The sequence below is a fragment of the Scyliorhinus torazame genome, chromosome 4 (genome assembly GCF_047496885.1).
Source record: "Scyliorhinus torazame isolate Kashiwa2021f chromosome 4, sScyTor2.1, whole genome shotgun sequence".
Taxonomy (NCBI): Eukaryota; Metazoa; Chordata; class Chondrichthyes; order Carcharhiniformes; family Scyliorhinidae; genus Scyliorhinus; species Scyliorhinus torazame.
This window is the reverse complement of record NC_092710.1, coordinates 59,556,566-59,579,524: the sequence shown is the minus strand read 5'-3', so window position 1 is coordinate 59,579,524 and position 22,959 is coordinate 59,556,566. Positions and strand designations below refer to the sequence as shown.

Below are 22,959 nucleotides of genomic sequence, written 5' to 3'. Positions count from 1 at the left end.
CATCAACATGGGGACTGGTCTGGTGTCACCGTGAAAATTAAACATTAAATAGATGCGGAATTTTTTAAACAAATTCACTGGGAAATGCAAATCCTGCGATTGTGAAAGTGCAGAGGGGCCAGTGAACGGCCTTGTTGTTACCTGTAGTCATGCGACTTTGTATAATGATCTACACTTAGAAATGTTCCTGACTTTGCGACACTGGACCTCTTTTTTAAAATAATCATTTTTATTAATGTTTACAATTTGACACTGGACAAGAGATGAATGAAATGGTTATTATTTACAATTTACACGTTCCTTTTCGGCACCCCCCTCTCCACCCCCCCCCCCCCCCCCCTCTCCACCCCCCGATTTGTCTTCCCCTCCCCCCTCCCCTTTTCTACTGTCTCCGGGTCCTATCTTTGGCTCTTCCCTTCGCTGTAGATGGTTTGTTTGGCTCTTATCGCTTTGCGAGGGGCCCCCTGGTCCCCGTGTTGGTCTCTCCCTGGGCTCCCTCCTGGCATTTCCTTCGGCTTCTCCCCACTGTGCCCCCCCCCCTCGTCCCTGACTGCTTTCTGTGACCCTGTTGGTTCCCATGATTCGCCCACCCCAACCCCCCCATTCTATCTGTTGGCTTCAAACAGGTCTTGGAACTCTATTATGCAAAACGTTATTCCTTTTACATTTTCTATTATCCAGGTAGGGTGAGCAAAGATGTTCATGGCCCTATAAAATTGGGAAGAAATGAGGAACCAAATTTTCTCAAATCAGATGCACATGATTAATTGACTTTACCTTTTAACTGTTGTGGTAAGCTATTTAAAATGGATAGACAAGATAAAATTGAGTATAATAAGCCATGATTAAATATCCAAGAACTGTTGGTCTTGTGTGCGACGAGAATGTTGGCCTCTTGTAATTTCATAGAATTTACAGTGCAGAAGGAGGCCATTCGGCCCATCGAGTCTGCACCGGCTCTTGGAAAGAGCACCCTACCCAAGGTCAACACCTCCACCCTATCCCCATAACCCAGTAACCCCACCCAACACTAAGGGCAATTTTGGATACTAAGAGCAATTTATCATGGCCAATCCACCTAACTTGCACATCTTTGGACTGTGGGAGGAAACCGGAGCACCCGGAGGAAACCCACGCGCACACGGGAAGGATGTGCAGACTCTGCAGACAGTGACCCAAGCCGGAATCGAACCTGGGACCCTGGAACTGTGAAGCAATTGGGCTATCCACAAGGCTACCGTGCTGCCCCAGTGGCTGCCCCAATTTGAACCGATCTAATCAGAGTCTTATTTGTTTTAGATAGCAACTGTCCAGGTTTGCCTTTGTTGCAGTTTTTCAAACAATTTTATATTTTAATGCCAACTTTATGCTGATTGTAATGCCAACTGTATGGGGGCCACAGTGGTTAGCACTGCTGCCTCACAGCTCCAGGGTCCCGGATTCAATTCCGGCCTCGGGTGACTGTGCAGAGTCTGCACGTTCTCCCCTTGTCTGCGTGGGTTTCCTCCGGGTGCTCCGATTTCCTCCCACATTGGGATACTTTATTTTATATATGGAAGGGCTCACTTTATCCGCAATGGAGTACGGACCTAAGTATTTTGGTGACAGGAATGTGCTGGGGTTATATACAGAAAGCATCACTTGCTGTCCGATACTGTACTCAGTCGCAAGCACTGTCTTGTCGAAACATTCCCCACTGAGTGGAGATTGGTAAAGGTGTGTGTTTGGTTCAGACATTCCCCACTAGGTGGAGATTGGTAAAGGTGTGTGTGTGATTCAGATATTCCCCACTGGGTGGAGATTGGTAAAGGTTTGTGTGTGATTCAGACATTCCCCACTAGGTGGAGATTGGTAAAGGTGTGTGTGTGATTCAGACATTCCCCACTAGGTGGAGATTGGTAACGGTGTGTGTGTGATTAAGATATTCCCCACTGGGTGGAGATTGGTAAAGGTGTGTGTGTGATTCAGACATTCCCCACTAGGTGGAGATTGGTAACGGTGTGTGTGTGATTCAGACATTCCCCACTAGGTGGAGATTGGTAAAGGTGTGTGTGTGATTCAGACATTCCCCACTAGGTGGAGATTGGTAAAGGTGTGTGTGTGATTCAGACATTCCCCACTGGGTGGAGATTGGTAACGGTGTGTGTGTGATTCAGACATTCCCCACTAGGTGGAGATTGGTAAAGGTGTGTGTGATTCAGACATTCCCCACTAGGTGGAGATTGGTAAAGGTGTGTGTGTGTGATTCAGACATTCCCCACTAGGTGGAGATTGGTAAAGGTGTGTGTGTGATTCAGACATTCGCCACTAGGTGGAGATTGGTAAAGGTGTGTGTGTGATTCAGATATTCCCCACTAGGTGGAGATTGGTAAAGGCGTGTGTGTGATTCAGACATTCCCCACTAGGTGGAGATTGGTAAAGGTGTGTGTGATTCAGACATTCCCCACTAGGTGGAGATTGATAAAGGTGTGTGTGTGATTCAGATATTCCCCACTAGGTGGAGATTGGTAAAGGCGTGTGTGTGATTCAGACATTCCCCACTAGGTGGAGATTGGTAAAGGTGTGTGTGTGATTCAGACATTCCCCACTAGGTGGAGATTGGTAAAGGTGTGTGTGTGATTCAGACATTCCCCACTAGGTGGAGATTGGTAAAGGTGTGTGTGTGATTCAGACATTCCCCACTAGGTGGAGATTGGTATAGGTGTGTGTGTGATTCAGACATTCCCCACTAGGTGGAGATTGGTAAAGGTGTGTGTGATTCAGACATTCCCCACTAGGTGGAGATTGGTAAAGGTGTGTGTGTGATTCAGACATTCCCCACTAGGTGGAGATTGGTAAAGGTGTGTGTTTGATTCAGACATTCCCCACTAGGTGGAGATTGGTAAAGGTGTGTGTGTGATTCAGACATTCCCCACTAGGTGGAGATTGGTAAAGGTGTGTGTGTGATTCAGACATTCCCCACTAGGTGGATATTGGTAAAGGTGTGTGTGTGATTCAGACATTCCCCACTAGGTGGAGATTGGTAAAAGTGTGTGTGTGATTCAGACATTCCCCACTAGGTGGAGATTGGTAAAGGTGTGTGTGTGATTCAGACATTCCCCATCAGAGGGTCTCTCTCTGCCTCTGCAGAGCTGCTTGTCAAAGGCAGAAAAATGCAGCATTTGATCTTCTGAATCTCTTGCCACCGAGTTGTTTATGATTCTGAAATGTGTAAAGGTTCCTGCCGGTAATGTCTGTGGACAGACGAAACATGTAACCCAGACACACTCTCACCCCCACACACAACAAATAGGTCAGCTTGCAAATGTCAGCTCCATTTGTAAAAGCAATCAGAACTTTTGGAAGAAATTGATTCAAGTTAAAGTCAGCTTTAATGTAATAGTAATCAGCAAATGTGGGTAAGGTACGTGAGCATGTGAGTGTGTGAGTCTGTGAGTCTGTGTGTGAGAGCTTGTGTGTGAAGATTTATGTGAGTGTGTGTAAGTGAGTGTGTGAGAGCTTGTGTCCATCTGCGTATGTGAGGATAGGACTGCTTGTGTGTGTGAATATGTATGTGTCTGGCCAGCATGTCAGGGCACGTGAGCATATGTATGTGTATGTGAGTGTTTGTGTGTGTGTGTGTGTGTGAATATGTATGTGTCTGGCCAGCATGTCAGTGCACGTGAGCATATGTTTGTGTGTGGCTGTGTGTGTGAATATGTTTGTGTGACTGTGTCGTTGAAGATCTGTGAGTGTGTGTGATATTCTAACCATAGCCAGCAGCAAATAGGGATGGATTATAAAATGCTGTCCCTGTCCCAAACAGAGGGGCCTGCAACCTGTGGAGAAATGAATAATAAAAAGCAGCCATGATGTGGAGATGCCGGTTTTGGACTGGCCTGGGCTCAGTGAGAAGTCTAACAACACCAGGTTAAAGTCCAACAGGTTTGTTTTGATTCACTAGCTTTCGGAGCACTGCTCCTTCCTCAGGTGAATGAAGAGGTGTTGTAAGACTTCTTACAATAAAAAGCAGGTTAGAGTCCTGTCTCCTGCTGCTGTGTCTGTTGAGTATATTGAGGCTGTGTGTGACCAGCCCAGCTCCTGAGCAGAGGGCTGAAGACTCTGTTTCTGCTGAGTTATGTTCGCAGCAGCATGTTTAAATGGAAATGAGTGAGGATGACTCTCCCACAGGGGGAGTCCAGCAGAGTGACTTTGCTACAGTGACAGGGGTCCACACACATCCGAGCTGTCAGCACACAGTCTGGGAGGCAGGGAAGTGAGGGATATAAAATTTTCAAATCAAACTCCAAAGACACCCGAAGCTGAGTGGAGCTGACACTCGTTCACATCGCTGCCAAAGTCTCCGGGCGGTGGCGGCAAGTTGCTGTGGATGGAGAGCTGTCAGTATGATGTGTGTCACACAACACACATGGGAGAATGTTGGGTAGTAAATGAAGATTGTTAACGTAACCAATGGGTCAGTGTATTGGAGTCCCTTGCAGTGCCACACACACTGTATTCACATGGGAGTCAACTTTTGGGGTAATGTGATCGTCATGGAATAAAGCCTCACAGATTTCAGGGCTAAATCGCTGGCTTTGAATGCAGACCAAGGCAGGCCAGCAGCACGGTTCAATTCCCGTACCAGCCTCCCCGAACAGGGGCTTTTCACAGTAACGTCATTTGAAGCCGACTTGTGACAATAAGCGATTTTCATTTAAATTTTTCAAATGAGTCACCTGGATTGCGAGTGACACAGGACCTGTTGTGTAGCTGAGTGTGTGGGGTACAGTTTACAGAGAGCTGAGCCTGGAATGCCTGTGACACAGGAGTTGTTGTGTAGCTGAGTGTGTGTGTGGGGTACAGTTTACAGAGAGCTGGGCCTGGAATGCCTGTGACACAGGAGCTGAGTGTGTGTGAGGTACAGGTTACAGAGAGCTGAGCCTCCTGTATCTCTGAGGCTACTTGTCAAAGGCACATTTGCAGCATCAGATCTCTCCCCGTTGCTCAGCGAGTGCTAAGATTCTGAAATGTGTCACGTTTTCCAGCTCTAAACTGTAGCGACTGCCTAAATGTGAATGTCCAGGCAGACACGAAGAGACACACACAGGCACAGGGACACACACACACACACAGGCACAGGGACACACACACACAGGCACAGGGACACACACACACACAGGCACAGGGACACACACACACACACAGGCACAGGGACACACACACACAGGCACACACACACACACACACAGGGACACACACAGACACAGACTCACACACACACACACAGGGACACACACACACACACAGGGACACAAACACACACACACACACACGGACACACACAGACACAGACACACACACACAGGGATACACACAGGCACGTTAAACAAAGAGGTCAGTTTCTAAGCGTGAGCTCCCACTGTAAAAACAGCAAGAGTGTTTGGAAGAAATGGATGTCTGTGGAAACTTAACATAAAGCAGCAAATCAGGAGTGGCTCTACCTTCTGTAGTCGAAGATGATCAAGCTGCAATGGCCAGTTGTAGATGGTGTTCATTGGGATCTGCGTTGTGGCCGAGGTGTGGATTGGGGCAAGAGAGAGAGAGAGACACAGCCCTGGGATAATCCATCGAGCAGGGGTCGACAAGCCACCCCCCCAATCTCTGAGGTTTCTCTTGGTCTGGCCCAGACCTGGAGGAGGTGTGTTCAGGTGAGGATAACCGTGAGCTGGTTGGGTATCATTAGTGGGGAGGTGGGGATTCTTTTTGTGACTCATTGGGGGTATTTAAAGAGTAGGAATCCAACTTCTCTTTCTTTACCATGTGGACCATGTAAGTATAAGTGTCTGAGCTCTGTGTGTGAATGTGTGTGTGTGTGAGCATGGAGTCGCAGCTCTGATATCTTACACCCCACAGTACAATCCTGACCTGGGATCTCTCTCCCCAACACCGAGGCTGAGCTGAGGGTGAATCAAGCCCTGGAGATATGTGGAAAGGTGAGTATGAAACTCCAATTTCTGTCTCTTTGATTCCTGCCTCATTCTGCTACTGACTCTGTCTCTTTTCAATCCACTCTCTCTCTCTCTCTTACTGCATTCCACCCAATCTCTCTCTCCCTGTCTTTTCCCTATCTCAATCTCTGTCTTTCATTCCATAACGATGTATGATCTAGCTTTTCTCCACGTTGACTTTCTCACTGTCTCCATCTCTCTCTCTCTCTGTCTTTCTCTCTCTCTCTTTCTGCCTTTCTCTGTCCTTCTTTCTCTCTCTGACTCTCTGTCCTTCTTTCTCTCGCTATCTTTCTCTCTGTCCTTCTCTTTCTCTCTGACTTTCTTTCTCTCTGTCCTTTCTCTCTGTCCTTCTTTGTCTCTTTCCTTTTTTGTCTCTGTCTTTCTCTCTCTCTCTCTCTGTCTTTCTCTCTCTGTCTCTGTCTTTCTCTGTCTCTCTCTCTGTCCTTCTTTCTCTCTGTCCTTCTTTCTCTCTGTCCTTCTTTCTCTCTGTCCTTCTTTCTCTCTGTCCTTCTTTCTCTCTGTCCTTCTTTCTCTCTGTCCTTCTTTCTCTCTGTCCTTCTTTGTCTCTGTCCTTCTTTGTCTCTGTCTTTCTCTCTCTCTCTGTCTGTCTTTCTCTGTCTCTGTCTGTCTTTCTCTGTCTCTGTCTGTCTTTCTCTGTCTCTGTCTGTCTTTCTCTGTCTCTGTCTTTCTCTGTCTCTCTCTCTGTCTCAATCTCTGTCTCTCTGTCCTTCTTTCTCTGTCCTTCTTTCTCTCTGTCTTCTCTCTGTCCTTCTTTCTCTCTCTGTCTTTCACTCTCTCTCTCTCTCTCTTTCTCTCTGTCCTTCTTTCTCTCTCTCTTTCTGTCCTTCTCTGTCTATCTTTCTCTGTCTCTCTCTCTGTCTTTCTCTCTGTCCTTCCTTCTCTGTCCTTCTCTCTCTCTCTCTGTCCTTCTTTCTCTCTGTCCTTCTTTCTCTCTGTCCTTCTTTCTCTCTGTCCTTCTTTCTCTCTGTCCTTCTTTCTCTCTGTCCTTCTTTGTCTCTGTCCTTCTTTGTCTCTGTCCTTCTTTGTCTCTGTCCTTCTTTGTCTCCGTCTTTCTCTCTCTCTCTTTCTGTCTTTCTCTGTCTCTGTCTGTCTTTCTCTGTCTCTGTCTGTCTTTCTCTGTCTCTGTCTGTCTTTCTCTGTCTCTGTCTTTCTCTGTCTCTGTCTTTCTCTGTCTCTCTCTCTGTCTCAATCTCTGTCTCTCTGTCCTTCTTTCTCTGTCCTTCTTTCTCTCTGTCTTCTCTCTGTCCTTCTTTCTCTCTCTGTCTTTCACTCTCTCTCTCTCTCTCTTTCTCTCTGTCCTTCTTTCTCTCCCTCTTTCTGTCCTTCTCTGTCTATCTTTCTCTGTCTCTCTGTCCTTCTTTCTCTCTGTCCTTCTTTCTCTCTCTCTTTCTGTCCTTCTCTGTCTCTCTCTCTGTCTCTCTCTCTGTCTTTCTCTCTGTCTTTCTCTCTGTCCTTCCTTCTCTGTCCTTCTTTCTCTCTCTGTCCTTCTCTCTCTCTCTCTGTCTTTCTCTCTCTCTCTGTCTTTCTCTGTGTCTTTTTCCCTTTCTCTGTGTCTTTTCCCACTTTCTCTCCGTCTTTCTCTCTGTCCTTCTTTCTCTCTCTGTCTTCTCTCTGTCCTTCTTTCCCTCTCTGTGTCTTTCCCTCTCTGTGTCTTTCCCTCTCTGTGTCTTTCCCTCTCTGTGTCTTTCCCTCTCTGTGTCTTTCCCTCTCTGTGTCTTTCCCTCTCTGTGTCTTTCCCTCTCTGTGTCTTTCCCTCTCTGTGTCTTTCCCTCTCTGTGTCTTTCCCTCTCTGTGTCTTCCCCTCTGTGTGTCTTCCCCTCTGTGTGTCTTCCCCTCTCTGTGTCTTTCCCTCTCTGTGTCTTTCCCTCTCTGTGTCTTCCCCTCTGTGTGTCTTCCCCTCTGTGTGTCTTCCCCTCTGTGTGTCTTCCCCTCTGTGTGTCTTCCCCTCTGTGTGTCTTCCCCTCTGTGTGTCTTCCCCTCTGTGTGTCTTCCCCTCTGTGTGTCTTTCCCTCTCTGTGTGTCTTCCCCTCTGTGTGTCTTCCCCTCTGTGTGTCTTCCCCTCTGTGTGTCTTCCCCTCTGTGTGTCTTCCCCTCTGTGTGTCTTCCCCTCTCTGTGTCTTCCCCTCTGTGTGTCTTCCCCTCTGTGTGTCTTCCCCTCTGTGTGTCTTCCCCTCTGTGTGTCTTCCCCTCTGTGTGTCTTCCCCTCTGTGTGTCTTTCCCTCTCTGTGTCTTTCCCTCTCTGTGTCTTTCCCTCTCTGTGTCTTCCCCTCTCTGTGTCTTCCCCTCTCTGTGTCTTTCCCTCTGTGTGTCTTCCCCTCTGTGTGTCTTCCCCTCTGTGTGTCTTCCCCTCTCTGTGTCTTTCCCTCTCTGTGTCTTTCCCTCTCTGTGTCTTTCCCTCTCTGTGTCTTTCCCTCTGTGTGTCTTCCCCTCTCTGTGTCTTTCCCTCTCTGTGTCTTTCCCTCTCTGTGTCTTTCCCTCTGTGTGTCTTCCCCTCTCTGTGTCTTTCCCTCTCTGTGTCTTCCCCTCTCTGTGTCTTTCCCTCTCTGTGTCTTTCCCTCTCTGTGTCTTTCCCTCTCTGTGTCTTTCCCTCTCTGTGTCTTTCCCTCTCTGTGTCTTCCCCTCTCTGTGTCTTTCCCTCTCTGTGTCTTTCCCTCTCTGTGTCTTTCCCTCTCTGTGTCTTTCCCTCTCTGTGTCTTTCCCTCTCTGTGTCTTTCCCTCTCTGTGTCTTTCCCTCTCTGTGTCTTTCCCTCTCTGTGTCTTTCCCTCTCTGTGTCTTTCCCTCTCTGTGTCTTTCCCTCTCTGTGTCTGTCTCCATCTGCTCTCCCTCTCTCTTTCTCTGTCTCTCTTTCTCTCTGACTCTCTTTCTCGGTGTTTTCTCTCTCTTTTCTTTCTCTGTCTTGCCTCCATCCTTTCGTTTTTGTTCTGCCCCCCCCCCCCCCCCACCTGGGTTCTGCCCGACCCCCACCTGGGTTCTGCCCCACCCCCACCCGGGTTCTGCCCCACCCCCACCCGGGTTCTGCCCCCCCCCCCCCCCCCCACCCGGGTTCTGCCCCCCCCCCCGGCTGAGTTCTGCCCGACCCCCACCTGGGTTCTGCCCCACCCCCACCCGGGTTCTGCCCCACCCCCACCCGGGTTCTGCCCCCCCCCCCCCCCCCCCACCCGGGTTCTGCCCCCCCCCCCGGCTGAGTTCTGCCCCCCACCCCCCCACCTGGGTTCTGCCCCACCCCCACCTGGGTTCTGCCCCACCCCCACCCGGGTTCTGCCGCCCCCCCCACTGTTTCCCCCCCCCCACTGTTTCCCCCCCCCACTGTTTCCCCCCCCTCTATTTGCCCCCCTCCCAACTATTCCCACCCCCCCTCAAATTTTTTTACAACCCAGAAACTTTTTCCTGCAATTATTTCCCCCCCTCCAAATATTTTCCCCCCAAATATAATCCCCCTGGGAAAAAAAACAATCCTCAGGTCAGGTTGGTTGTTTACACATTTTGTTGCCAATGTGGATACAGAGCTGGGTGGGGTGGGGGGGGTGTTGGTCCCCCCCTTACAAAACCCTGACCCACACGGGGAGAGTTCAAATGAAATGAAGGTGCAAATCCACTATTTAATTTATTAAACACACCAGACCCCTCCTGCTCCCACACTCCACCTCCTTAATCCTCTCCTGAGGCTGTGTTCCCTCCAGCTCCCACACTCCACCTCCTTAATCCCCTCCTGAGGCTGCGTTCCCTCCAGCTCCCACACTCCACCTCCTTAATCCCCTCCTGAGGCTGCGTTCCCTCCTGCTCCCACACTCCACCTCCTTAATCCCCTCCTGAGGCTGCGTTCCCTCCTGCTCCCACACTCCACCTCCTTAATCCCCTCCTGAGGCTGCGTTCCCTCCTGCTCCCACACTCCACCTCCTTAATCCCCTCCTGATTCTGCATTCCCTCCTGCTCCCACTCTCCACCTCCTTAATCCCCTCCTGAGGCTGCGTTCCCTCCTGCTCCCACACTCCACCTCCTTAATCCCCTCCTGAGGCTACATTCCCTCCTGCTCCCACACTCCACCTCCTTAATCCTCTCCTGAGGCTGCGTTCCCTCCAGCTCCCACACTCCACCTCCTTAATCCCCTCCTGAGGCTGCGTTCCCTCCTGCTCCCACACTCCACCTCCTTAATCCCCTCCTGAGGCTGCGTTCCCTCCTGCTCCCACACTCCACCTCCTTAATCCCCTCCTGATTCTGCATTCCCTCCTGCTCCCACTCTCCACCTCCTTAATCCCCTCCTGAGGCTGCGTTCCCTCCTGCTCCCACACTCCACCTCCTTAATCCCCTCCTGAGGCTACATTCCCTCCTGCTCCCACACTCCACCTCCTTAATCCTCTCCTGAGGCTGCGTTCCCTCCTGCTCCCACTCTCCACCTCCTTAATCCCCTCCTGAGGATGCGTTCCCTCCTGCTCCCACACTCCACCTCCTTAATCACCTGAGGATGCGTTCCCTCCTGCTCCCACACTCCACCTCCTTAATCGCCTCCTGAGGCTGCGTTCCCTCCAGCTCCCACTCTCCACCTCCTTAATCCCCTCCTGAGGCTGCGTTCCCTCCTGCTCCCACACTCCACCTCCTTAATCCCCTCCTGAGGCTGCGTTCCCTCCAGCTCCCACACGACATCTTGTTCACTGGAATAACTCACCCAACCCTCGGTGTGCAAATGTCACCGGTCTCCCACTCCCCCCAGAGACACTGACTCCTGCCTCTTCCCCCCCCGCCCCCCCGCGCTCACCCCCAGAGACACTGAGACTCCTGCCCACACCTCCCCAAAAAACAATCGAGCCCAACGCTTGAGTGCCGATCAGAATAATGAAACCCCAATAATGCCGGACAAACACACATTGACATTTATTCTGTTTCTCTCAGGTTAGAACTCCTGACTGAGGATTGCTCACCGAGGAAAGATTCTCTTTGCGTCGTCCAAGCTTCAAAATCAACTCTCCTCGGGGAGAGAAAGCTGGAAATTGATTAAAGCCAAGCGTTATTGAAATAATAAAGGCACAGCAACATTCTGGGACTGCCCCCAATCTGTTTAATAAAACCCATTTTATAAACACGGCCAGACGATGCTACAATTTAGTTGTTTTAAAAAACATTTTATTGAAGTACTTGCATAATTTTTATGACAATAACAAAAGCAATTATAACATAACCATCAACATGGTAGACTAGACATTTCCCACCCAACCCCTTCTGTACATCCCTTAACCTTTTTGCACCTCTCCTCCCCCTCTTCACAATGCTGCTTCTGCTGACATTAATTTTCCCCGAGAAACTCGACGAACGGCTGCCTCCTCCGAGAGAACCCCAGCATTGACCCCCTCGAGGCAAACTTTATTTTCTTCAGCTTGAGAAACCCAGCCATGTCACTGAGACAAGTCTCCACACTCGGGGCTCCGAGTCCCTCCACATTAAAAGGATCCGTCAACGGCCTACCAGGGAGGCAAAGGCCAGAACGTCGGCCTCCTTCACTCCCTGAACTCCCGGATCTTCTGACACTCCAAAGATCGCTGCCTCCGGACTCGTCACCACCCACGTGTCTCGCACCCTGGACATTGCTTCAGCAAAACCCTCTGAGCTTCGGGCATGCCCAAAACATGTGGACGTGGTTTGCTGGGCTTCTCGCACATCTATCTTCTACCCCAAAAAACTTGCCCATCCTCGCCGCTGCCATGTGTGCCCGGTGTACCACTTTAAACTGGATTAGGCTGAGCCTGGCACATGGTGAGGAGGAATGAACCCTGCTTAGGGTGTCTGCCCGCAGACCCGCCTCTAACTCTCCACCTAACTCCTCCTCCCACTTGCCCTTCAGTTCATCCGCCTCCAACAAATCCTGATAAATATCTGACACTTTCCCCTCCCCCACTCTCCCTGCTCACTCCAGGACTGGTGTTTAGTCTCTGTCTCTCCCCCGCCTCCCACATCTGCCCCTCTGTCTCCCCCCACCCTCTCCCCCTCTGTCTCCCCCCACCCTCTGTCTCCCCCCCACCCTCTTCCCCTCTGTCTTCCTTTGCCTCCAACAAATCCTGATGAATATCTGACACTTTCCCCTCCCCCACTCTCCCTGCTCACTCCAGGACTGGTGTTTAGTCTCTGTCTCTCCCCCGCCTCCCACATCTGCCCCTCTGTCTCCCCCCACCCTCTCCCCCTCTGTCTCCCCCCACCCTCTCCCCCTCTGTCTCCCCCCACCCTCTCCCCCTCTGTCTCCCCCCACCCTCTCCCCCTCTGTCTCCCCCCACCCTCTCCCCCTCTGTCTCCCCCCACCCTCTCCCCCTCTGTCTCCCCCCACCCTCTCCCCCTCTGTCTCCCTCCACCCTCTCCCCCTCTGTCTCCCCCCACCCTCTCCCCCTCTGTCTCCCCCCACCCTCCCCCTCTGTCTCCCCCCCACCCTCTCCCCCTCTGTCTCCCCCCACCCTCTCCCCCTCTGTCTCCCCCCACCCTCTCCCCCTCTGTCTCCCCCCACCCTCTCCCCCTCTGTCTCCCCCCACCCTCTCCCCCTCTGTCTCCCCCCACCCTCTCCCCCTCTGTCTCCCCCCACCCTCTCCCCCTCTGTCTCCCCCCACCCTCTCCCCCTCTGTCTCCCTCCACCCTCTCCCCCTCTGTCTCCCCCCACCCTCTCCCCCTCTGTCTCCCCCCACCCTCCCCCTCTGTCTCCCCCCCACCCTCTCCCCCTCTGTCTCCCCCCACCCTCTGCCCCTCAGGCTCCCCCCACCCTCTCCCCCTCAGACTCCTCCCACCCTCTCCCCCTCAGACTCCCCCTACCCTCTTGCACACTCACTCTTTCCCTCACCCCCAACCTTGACCGAGACTATATTATGAAAACTAAAATCCCCCAGTGTGACCACCCCATTACTCCTGCAGGTTTTCCCAATCTCCCTGCACATTTCTTCTTCTAATTCCTGTTGACTATTTGGGTACAATCCCAATGAGGTCACCATCCCATCCTTAGTTCCACCCACAAAACATTGCTGGATGATTCCTCGGTTATTTCATCTCTTGACTACTGCCGTAGCGTTCCTCTTAATCAAAAAGGCAACTCCCCTTTCCTGCACCTCTGTCCCTCCTGAAGCAGCTGTACCTATCGTGTCTATCCAGCTCCCTGCCGTTGCTGAGGACTGCGACCCTTTCAGCCCCACTGCTTTGCAATGACAACACTGAGGGAGCACCCGATACCCAATGACAACACTGAGGGAGCACCCGAAAACCAATTACAACGCTCGGGGAGCACCCGATAGTCAATTACAACACTGAGGGAGAACCGGATACCCAATTACAACACTGACGGAGCACCTGATACCCAATTACAACACTGAAGGAGCACACGATAAACAATTACAACACTGAGGGAGCACCCAATAAACAATTACAACACTGACGGAGCACCCGATAACCAGTTACAACACTTGAGGGAGCACCCGATAAACAAATACAACACTGAGGGAGCACCCGATAAACAATTACAACACAGAGGAAGCACCCGATGACCAATTGCAACACTGAGGGAGCACCCGATAACCAGTTACAACACTGAGGGAGCACCCGATAAACATTTACAACACTGACGGAGCACCCGATAACCAGTTACAACACTGAGGGAGCACCCGATAACCAGTTACAACACTGAGGGAGCACCCGATAAACAATTACAACACTGAGGGTGCACCCGATAAACAATTACAACACTGAAGTAGCACCCGATAAACAATTACAACACTGACGGAGCACCCGATAAACAATTACAACACTGACGGAGCACCCGATAAACAATTACAACACTGACGGAGCACCCGATAAACAATTACAACACGGACGGAGCACCCGATAAACAATTACAACACTGATGGAGCACCCGATAACCAATTACAACAGTGACGGCGCACCCGATAACCAGTTACAACACTGAGGGAGCACCCGATAAACAATTACAACACTGATGGTGCACCCGATAAACAATTACAACACTGAGGGTACACCCGATAAACAATTACAACACTGAGGGAGCACCCGATAAACAATTACAACACTGAGGGAGCACCCGATAAACAATTACAACACTGAGGGAGCACCCGATAAACAATTACAACACTGATGGTGCACCCGATAAACAATTACAACACTGATGGTGCACCCGATAAACAATTACAACACTGAGGGTACACCCGATAAACAATTACAACACTGAGGGAGCACCCGATAAACAATTACAACACTGACGGAGCACCCGATAACCAGTTACAACACTGAGGGAGCACCCGATAAACAAATACAACACTGAGGGAGCACCCGATAAACAATTACAACACTGAGGGAGCACCCGATAAACAATTACAACACAGAGGGAGCACCCGATGACCAATTACAACACTGAGGGAGCACCCGATACCCAATTACAACACTGACGGAGAACCCGATAAACAATTACAACACTGACGGAGCACCCGATAAACAATTACAACACTGAGGGTGCACCCGATAAACAATTACAACACTGACGGAGAACCCGATAAACAATTACAACACTGAGGGAGCACCCGATAAACAATTACAACACTGACGGCGCACCCGATAACCAGTTACAACACTGAGGGAGCACCCGATAAACAATTACAACACTGACGGAGCACCCAATACCCAATTACAACACTGACGGAGCACCCGATAAACAATTACAACACTGACGGAGCACCCGATAACCAATTACAACACTGAGAGAGCACCCGATAACCAGTTACAACACTGAGGGAGCACCCGATAAACAATTACAACACTGACGGAGCACCCGATAAACAATTACAACACTGATGGAGCACCCGATAAACAATTACAACACTGAGGGAGCACCCGATAAACAATTACAACACTGAGGGAGCACACGATAAACAATTACAACACTGACGGAGCACCCGATAACCAATTACAACACTGAGAGAGCACCCGATAACCAATTACAACACTGAGAGAGCACCCGATAACCAGTTACAACACTGATGGAGCACCCGATTACCAATTACAACACTGAGAGAGCACCCGATAACCAATTACAACACTGACGGAGCACCCGATAACCAATTACAACATTGACGGAGCATCCGATAGTCAATTACAAACTGAGGGAGCACCCGAAAACCAATTACAACGCTCGGGGAGCAAACGATAACCCAATTACAACACTGAGCGAGCACCCGATAACCCAATTACAACACTGAAGGAGCATCCGATAACCAATTACAAACTGAGGGAGCACCCAATAACCCAATTACAACACTGACGGAGCACCCGATAGTCAATTACAACACTGAGGGAGCACCCGGTAAACAATTACAACACGGAGGGAGCACCCGGTAAACAATTACAACACTGAGGGAGCACCCGATAACCAATTACAACACTGAGGGAGCACCCGATAAACAATTACAACACTAAGGGAGCACCCGATAACCAATTACAACACTGACGGAGCACCCGATAACCAATTACAACACTGACGGAGCACCCGATAACCAATTACAAAACTGAGGGAGCACCAGATAACCAATTACAACACTGAGGGTGCACCCGATAACCAATTACAACACTGACGGAGCGCCCGATAACCAATTACAACACTGACGGAGCACCCGATACCCAATTACACTGACGGAGCACCCGATATCCAAGTACAACACTGAGGGAGCACCCGATACCCAATTACAATACTGAGGGAGCACCCGATAACCAGTTACAACACTGAGGGAGCACCCGATAAACATTTACAACACTGACGGAGCACCCGATAAACAATTACAACACTGACGGAGCACCCGATAAACAATTACAACACGGACGGAGCACCCGATAAACAATTACAACACTGATGGGGCACCCGATAACCAATTACAACAGTGACGGCGCACCCGATAACCAGTTACAACACTGAGGGAGCACCCGATAACCAATTACAACAGTGACGGCGCACCCGATAAACAATTACAACACTGAGGGAGCACCCAATAAACAATTACAACACTGATGGTGCACCCGATAAACAATTACAACACTGAGGGTGCACCCGATAAACAATTACAACACTGAGGGAGCACCCGATAAACAATTACAACACTGAGAGAGCACCCAATAACCAGTTACAACACTGAGGGAGCACCCGATAAACATTTACAACACTGAGGGTGCACCCGATAAACAATTACAACACTGAGGGTGCACCCGATAAACAATTACAACACTGAAGTAGCACCCGATAAACAATTACAACACTGACGGAGCACCCGATAAACAATTACAACACTGACGGAGCACCCGATAACCAATTACAACACTGACGGCGCACCCGATAACCAGTTACAACACTGAGGGAGCACCCGATACACAATTACACTGACGGAGCACCCGATATCCAAGTACAACACTGAGGGAGCACCCGATACCCAATTACAACACTGAGGGAGCACCCGATAACCAGTTACAACACTGAGGGAGCACCCGATAAACATTTACAACACTGAGGGTGCACCCGATAAACAATTACAACACTGAGGGTGCACCCGATAAACAATTACAACACTGAAGTAGCACCCGATAAACAATTACAACACTGACGGAGCACCCGATAAACAATTACAACACTGACGGAGCACCCGATAAACAATTACAACACTGACGGAGCACCCGATAAACAATTACAACACGGACGGAGCACCCGATAAACAATTACAACACTGATGGAGCACCCGATAACCAATTACAACAGTGACGGCGCACCCGATAACCAGTTACAACACTGAGGGAGCACCCGATAAACAATTACAACACTGATGGTGCACCCGATAAACAATTACAACACTGAGGGTGCACCCGATAAACAATTACAACACTGAGGGAGCACCCGATAAACAATTACAACACTGACGGAGCACCCGATAACCAGTTACAACACTGAGGGAGCACCCGATAAACAAATACAACACTGAGGGAGCACCCGATAAACAATTACAACACTGAGGGAGCACCCGATAAACAATTACAACACAGAGGGAGCACCCGATGACCAATTACAACACTGAGGGAGCACCCGATACCCAATTACAACACTGACGGAGAACCCGATAAACAATTACAACACTGACGGAGCACCCGATAAACAATTACAACACTGACGGAGCACCCGATAAACAATTACAACACTGAGGGTGCACCCGATAAACAATTACAACACTGACGGAGAACCCGATAAACAATTACAACACTGACGGAGCACCCGATAAACAATTACAACACTGACGGAGCACCCGATAAACAATTACAACACTGAGGGAGCACCCGATAAACAATTACAGCACTGACGGCGCACCCGATAACCAGTTACAACACTGAGGGAGCACCCGATAAACAATTACAACACTGACGGAGCACCCAATACCCAATTACAACACTGACGGAGCACCGGATAAACAATTACAACACTGACGGAGCACCCGATAACCAATTACAACACTGAGGGAGCACCCGATAAACAATTACAACACTGACGGAGCACCCGATAAACAATTACAACACTGATGGAGCACCCGATAAACAATTACAACACTGAGGGAGCACCCGATAAACAATTACAACACTGAGGGAGCACACGATAAACAATTACAACACTGACGGAGCACCCGATAACCAATTACAACACTGAGAGAGCACCCGATAACCAATTACAACACCGAGAGGGCACCCGATAACCAGTTACAACACTGATGGAGCACCCGATTACCAATTACAACACTGAGAGAGCACCCGATAACCAATTACAACACTGACGGAGCACCCGATAACCAATTACAACATTGACGGAGCATCCGATAGTCAATTACAAACTGAGGGAGCACCCGAAAACCAATTACAACGCTCGGGGAGCAAACGATAACCCAATTACAACACTGAGCGAGCACCCGATAACCCAATTACAACACTGAGGGAGCATCCGATAACCAATTACAAACTGAGGGAGCACCCAATAACCCAATTACAACACTGACGGAGCACCCGATAGTCAATTACAACACTGAGGGAGCACCGGATACCCAATTACAACACTGAGGGAGCACCCGGTAAACAATTACAACACGGAGGGAGCACCCGGTAAACAATTACAACACGGAGGGAGCACCCGGTAAACAATTACAACACTGAGGGAGCACCCGATAACCAATTACAACACTGAGGGAGCACCCGATAAACAATTACAACACTAAGGGAGCACCCGATAACCAATTACAACACTGACGGAGCACCCGATAACCAATTACAACACTGACGGAGCACCCGATAACCAATTACAAAACTGAGGGAGCACCAGATAACCAATTACAACACTGAGGGTGCACCCGATAACCAATTACAACACTGACGGAGCGCCCGATAACCAATTACAACACTGACGGAGCACCCGATATCCAAGTACAACACTGAGGGAGCACCCGATACCCAATTACAACACTGAGGGAGCACCCGATAACCAGTTACAACACTGAGGGAGCACCCGATAAACATTTACAACACTGAGGGTGCACCCGATAAACAATTACAACACTGAGGGTGCACCCGATAAACAATTACAACACTGAAGTAGCACCCGATAAACAATTACAACACTGACGGAGCACCCGATAAACAATTACAACACTGACGGAGCACCCGATAAACAATTACAACACTGACGGAGCACCCGATAAACAATTACAACACGGACGGAGCACCCGATAAACAATTACAACACTGATGGAGCACCCGATAACCAATTACAACAGTGACGGCGCACCCGATAACCAGTTACAACACTGAGGGAGCACCCGATAAACAATTACAACACTGATGGTGCACCCGATAAACAATTACAACACTGAGGGTGCACCCGATAAACAATTACAACACTGAGGGAGCACCCGATAAACAATTACAACACTGACGGAGCACCCGATAACCAGTTACAACACTGAGGGAGCACCCGATAAACAAATACAACACTGAGGGAGCACCCGATAAACAATTACAACACTGAGAGAGCACCCAATAACCAGTTACAACACTGAGGGAGCACCCGATAAACATTTACAACACTGAGAGAGCACCCGATAACCAGTTACAACACTGAGGGTGCACCCGATAAACAATTACAACACTGAGGGTGCACCCGATAAACAATTACAACACTGAAGTAGCACCCGATAAACAATTACAACACTGACGGAGCACCCGATAAACAATTACAACACTGACGGAGCACCCGATAAACAATTACAACACTGACGGAGCACCCGATAAACAATTAAAACACGGACGGAGCACCCGATAAACAATTACAACACTGATGGAGCACCCGATAACCAATTACAACAGTGACGGCGCACCCGATAACCAGTTACAACACTGAGGGAGCACCCGATAAACAATTACAACACTGATGGTGCACCCGATAAACAATTACAACACTGAGGGTGCACCCGATAAACAATTACAACACTGAGGGAGCACCCGATAAACAATTACAACACTGACGGAGCACCCGATAACCAGTTACAACACTGAGGGAGCACCCGATAAACAAATACAACACTGAGGGAGCACCCGATAAACAATTACAACACTGACGGAGCACCCGGTAAACAATTACAACACAGAGGGAGCACCCGATGACCAATTACAACACTGAGGGAGCACCCGATACCCAATTACAACACTGACGGAGCACCCGATAAACAATTACAACACTGACGGAGCAACCGATAAACAATTACAACACTGACGGAGCACCCGATAAACAATTACAACACTGAGGGTGCACCCGATAAACAATTACAACACTGACGGAGAACCCGATAAACAATTACAACAATGACGGAGCACCCGATAAACAATTACAACACTGACGGAGCACCCGATAAACAATTACAACACTGAGGGAGCACCCGATAAACAATTACAACACTGACGGCGCACCCGATAACCAATTACAACACTGACGGAGCACCCAATACCCAATTACAACACTGACGGAGCACCCGATAAACAATTACAACACTGACGGAGCACCCGATAATCAATTACAACACTGAGAGAGCACCCGATAACCAGTTACAACACTGAGGGAGCACCCGATAAACAATTACAACACTGACGGAGCACCCGATAAACAATTACAACACTGATGGAGCACCCGATAAACAATTACAACACTGAGGGAGCACCCGATAAACAATTACAACACTGAGGGAGCACACGATAAACAATTACAACACTGACGGAGCACCCGATAACCAGTTGCAACACTGATGGAGCACACAATAACCCAATTACAACACTGACGGAGCACCCGATAGTCAATTACAACACTGAGGGAGCACCGGATACCCAATTACAACACTGAGGGAGCACCCGGTAAACAATTACAACACGGAGGGAGCACCCGGTAAACAATTACAACACTGAGGGAGCACCCGATAACCAATTACAACACTGAGGGAGGACCCGATAAACAATTACAACACTAAGGGAGCACCCGATAACCAATTACAACACTGACGGAGCACCCGATAACCAATTACAACACTGACGGAGCACCCGATAACCAATTACAAAACTGAGGGAGCACCAGATAACCAATTACAACACTGAGGGTGCACCCGATAACCAATTACAACACTGACGGAGCGCCCGATAACCAATTACAACACTGACGGAGCACCCGATAACCAATTACAAAACTGAGGGAGCACCCGATAACCAATTACAACACTGAGGGTGCACCCGATAACCAATTACAACACTGACGGAGCACCCGATAAACTATTACAACACTGACGGAGCACCCGACACCCAATTACAACACTGACGGAGCACCCGATAAACTATTACAACACTGATGGAGCACCCGATACCCAATTACAACACTGACGGAGCACCCGATGCCCAATTACAACACTGACGGAGCACCCGATAGTCAATTACAACACTGACGGAGCACCCAATACCCAATTACAACACTGACGGAGCACCCGATAAACAATTACAACACTGAAGGAGCACCCGATAAACAATTACAACACTGAGGGAGCACCCGATAGTCAATTACAACACTGAGGGAGCACCTGATAAACAATTACAACACTGAGGGAGCACCCGATAAACAATTACAACACTGACGGAGCACCCGATAACCAATTACAACACTGAGGGAGCACCCGATAACCAATTACAACACTGAGGGTGCACCCGATAACCAATTACAACACTGACGGAGCGCCCGATAACCAATTACAACACTGACGGAGCACCCGATAACCAATTACAAAACTGAGGGAGCACCCGATAACCAATTACAACACTGAGGGTGCACCCGATAACCAATTACAACACTGACGGAGCACCCGATCAACTATTACAACACTGACGGAGCACCCGACACCCAATTACAACACTGACGGAGCACCCGATAAACTATTACAACACTGATGGAGCACCCGATACCCAATTACAACACTTACGGAGCACCCGATGCCCAATTACAACACTGAGGGAGCACCTGATAAACAATTACAACACTGAGGGAGCACCCGATAAACAATTACAACACTGACGGAGCACCCGATAACCAATTACAACACTGAGGGAGCACCCGATAACCAATTACAACACTGAGGGTGCACCCGATAACCAATGACAACACTGATGGAGCGCCCGATAACCAATTACAACACTGACAGAGCACCCGATAACCAATTACAAAACTGAGGGAGCACCCAATAACCAATTACAACACTGAGGGTGCACCCGATAACCAATTACAACACTGACGGAGCACCCGATAAACTATTACAACACTGACGGAGCACCCGACACCCAATTACAACACTGACGGAGCACCCGATAAACTATTACAACACTGACGGAGCACCCGACACCCAATTACAACACTGACGGAGGACCCGTTAAACTATTACAACACTGACGGAGCACCCGATACCCAATTACAACACTGACGGTGCACCCGATACCCAATTACAACACTGACGGAGCACCCGATAGTCAATTACAACACTGACGGAGCACCCGATACCCAATTACAACACTGACGGAGCACCCGATAAACAATTACAACACTGAGGGAGCACCCGATAAACAATTACAACACTGATGGAGCACCCGATAACCAATTACAACAGTGACGGCGCACCCGATAACCAGTTACAACACTGAGGGAGCACCCGATAAACAATTACAACACTGACGGAGCACCCAATACCAAATTACAACACTGACGGAGCACCCGATAAACAATTACAACACTGACGGAGCACCCGATAAACAATTACAACACTGATGGAGCACCCGATAAACAATTACAACACTGAGGGAGCAGCCGATAAACAATTACAACACTGAGGGAGCACACGATAAACAATTACAACACTGACGGAGCACCCGATAACCAATTACAACACTGAGGGAGCACCCGATAACCAATTACAACACTGAGGGTGCACCCGATAACCAATTACAACACTGATGGAGCGCCCGATAACCAATTACAACACTGACAGAGCACCCGATAACCAATTACAAAACTGAGGGAGCACCCAATAACCAATTACAACACTGAGGGTGCACCCGATAACCAATTACAACACTGACGGAGCACCCGATAAACTATTACAACACTGACGGAGCACCCGACACCCAATTACAACACTGACGGAGCACCCGATAAACTATTACAACACTGACGGAGCACCCGACACCCAATTACAACACTGACGGAGGACCCGATAAACTATTACAACACTGACGGAGCACCCGATACCCAATTACAACACTGACGGTGCACCCGATACCCAATTACAACACTGACGGAGCACCCGATAGTCAATTACAACACTGACGGAG

General features: G+C 49.4%; 1 protein-coding gene across 4 annotated transcripts in view; it reads left to right on the top strand.

Moving 5' to 3' along the window:
* Nucleotides 1-5,810: 5,810 nt before the first annotated feature.
* Nucleotides 5,811-22,959, top strand: part of LOC140410247 (NACHT, LRR and PYD domains-containing protein 3-like) — a 388,524-nt gene continuing 371,375 nt past the window's right edge. For 3 of the 4 annotated variants that reach the window (XR_011940593.1, XR_011940592.1, XR_011940594.1), the window contains exon 1: nucleotides 5,811-5,975. The gene's annotated coding sequence lies outside the window, so the exon portion shown is untranslated. Of the gene's footprint in view, nucleotides 5,976-10,899; nucleotides 11,093-22,959 lie in introns of those variants that run through there. The other variant, XR_011940591.1, reaches the window with a different exon arrangement.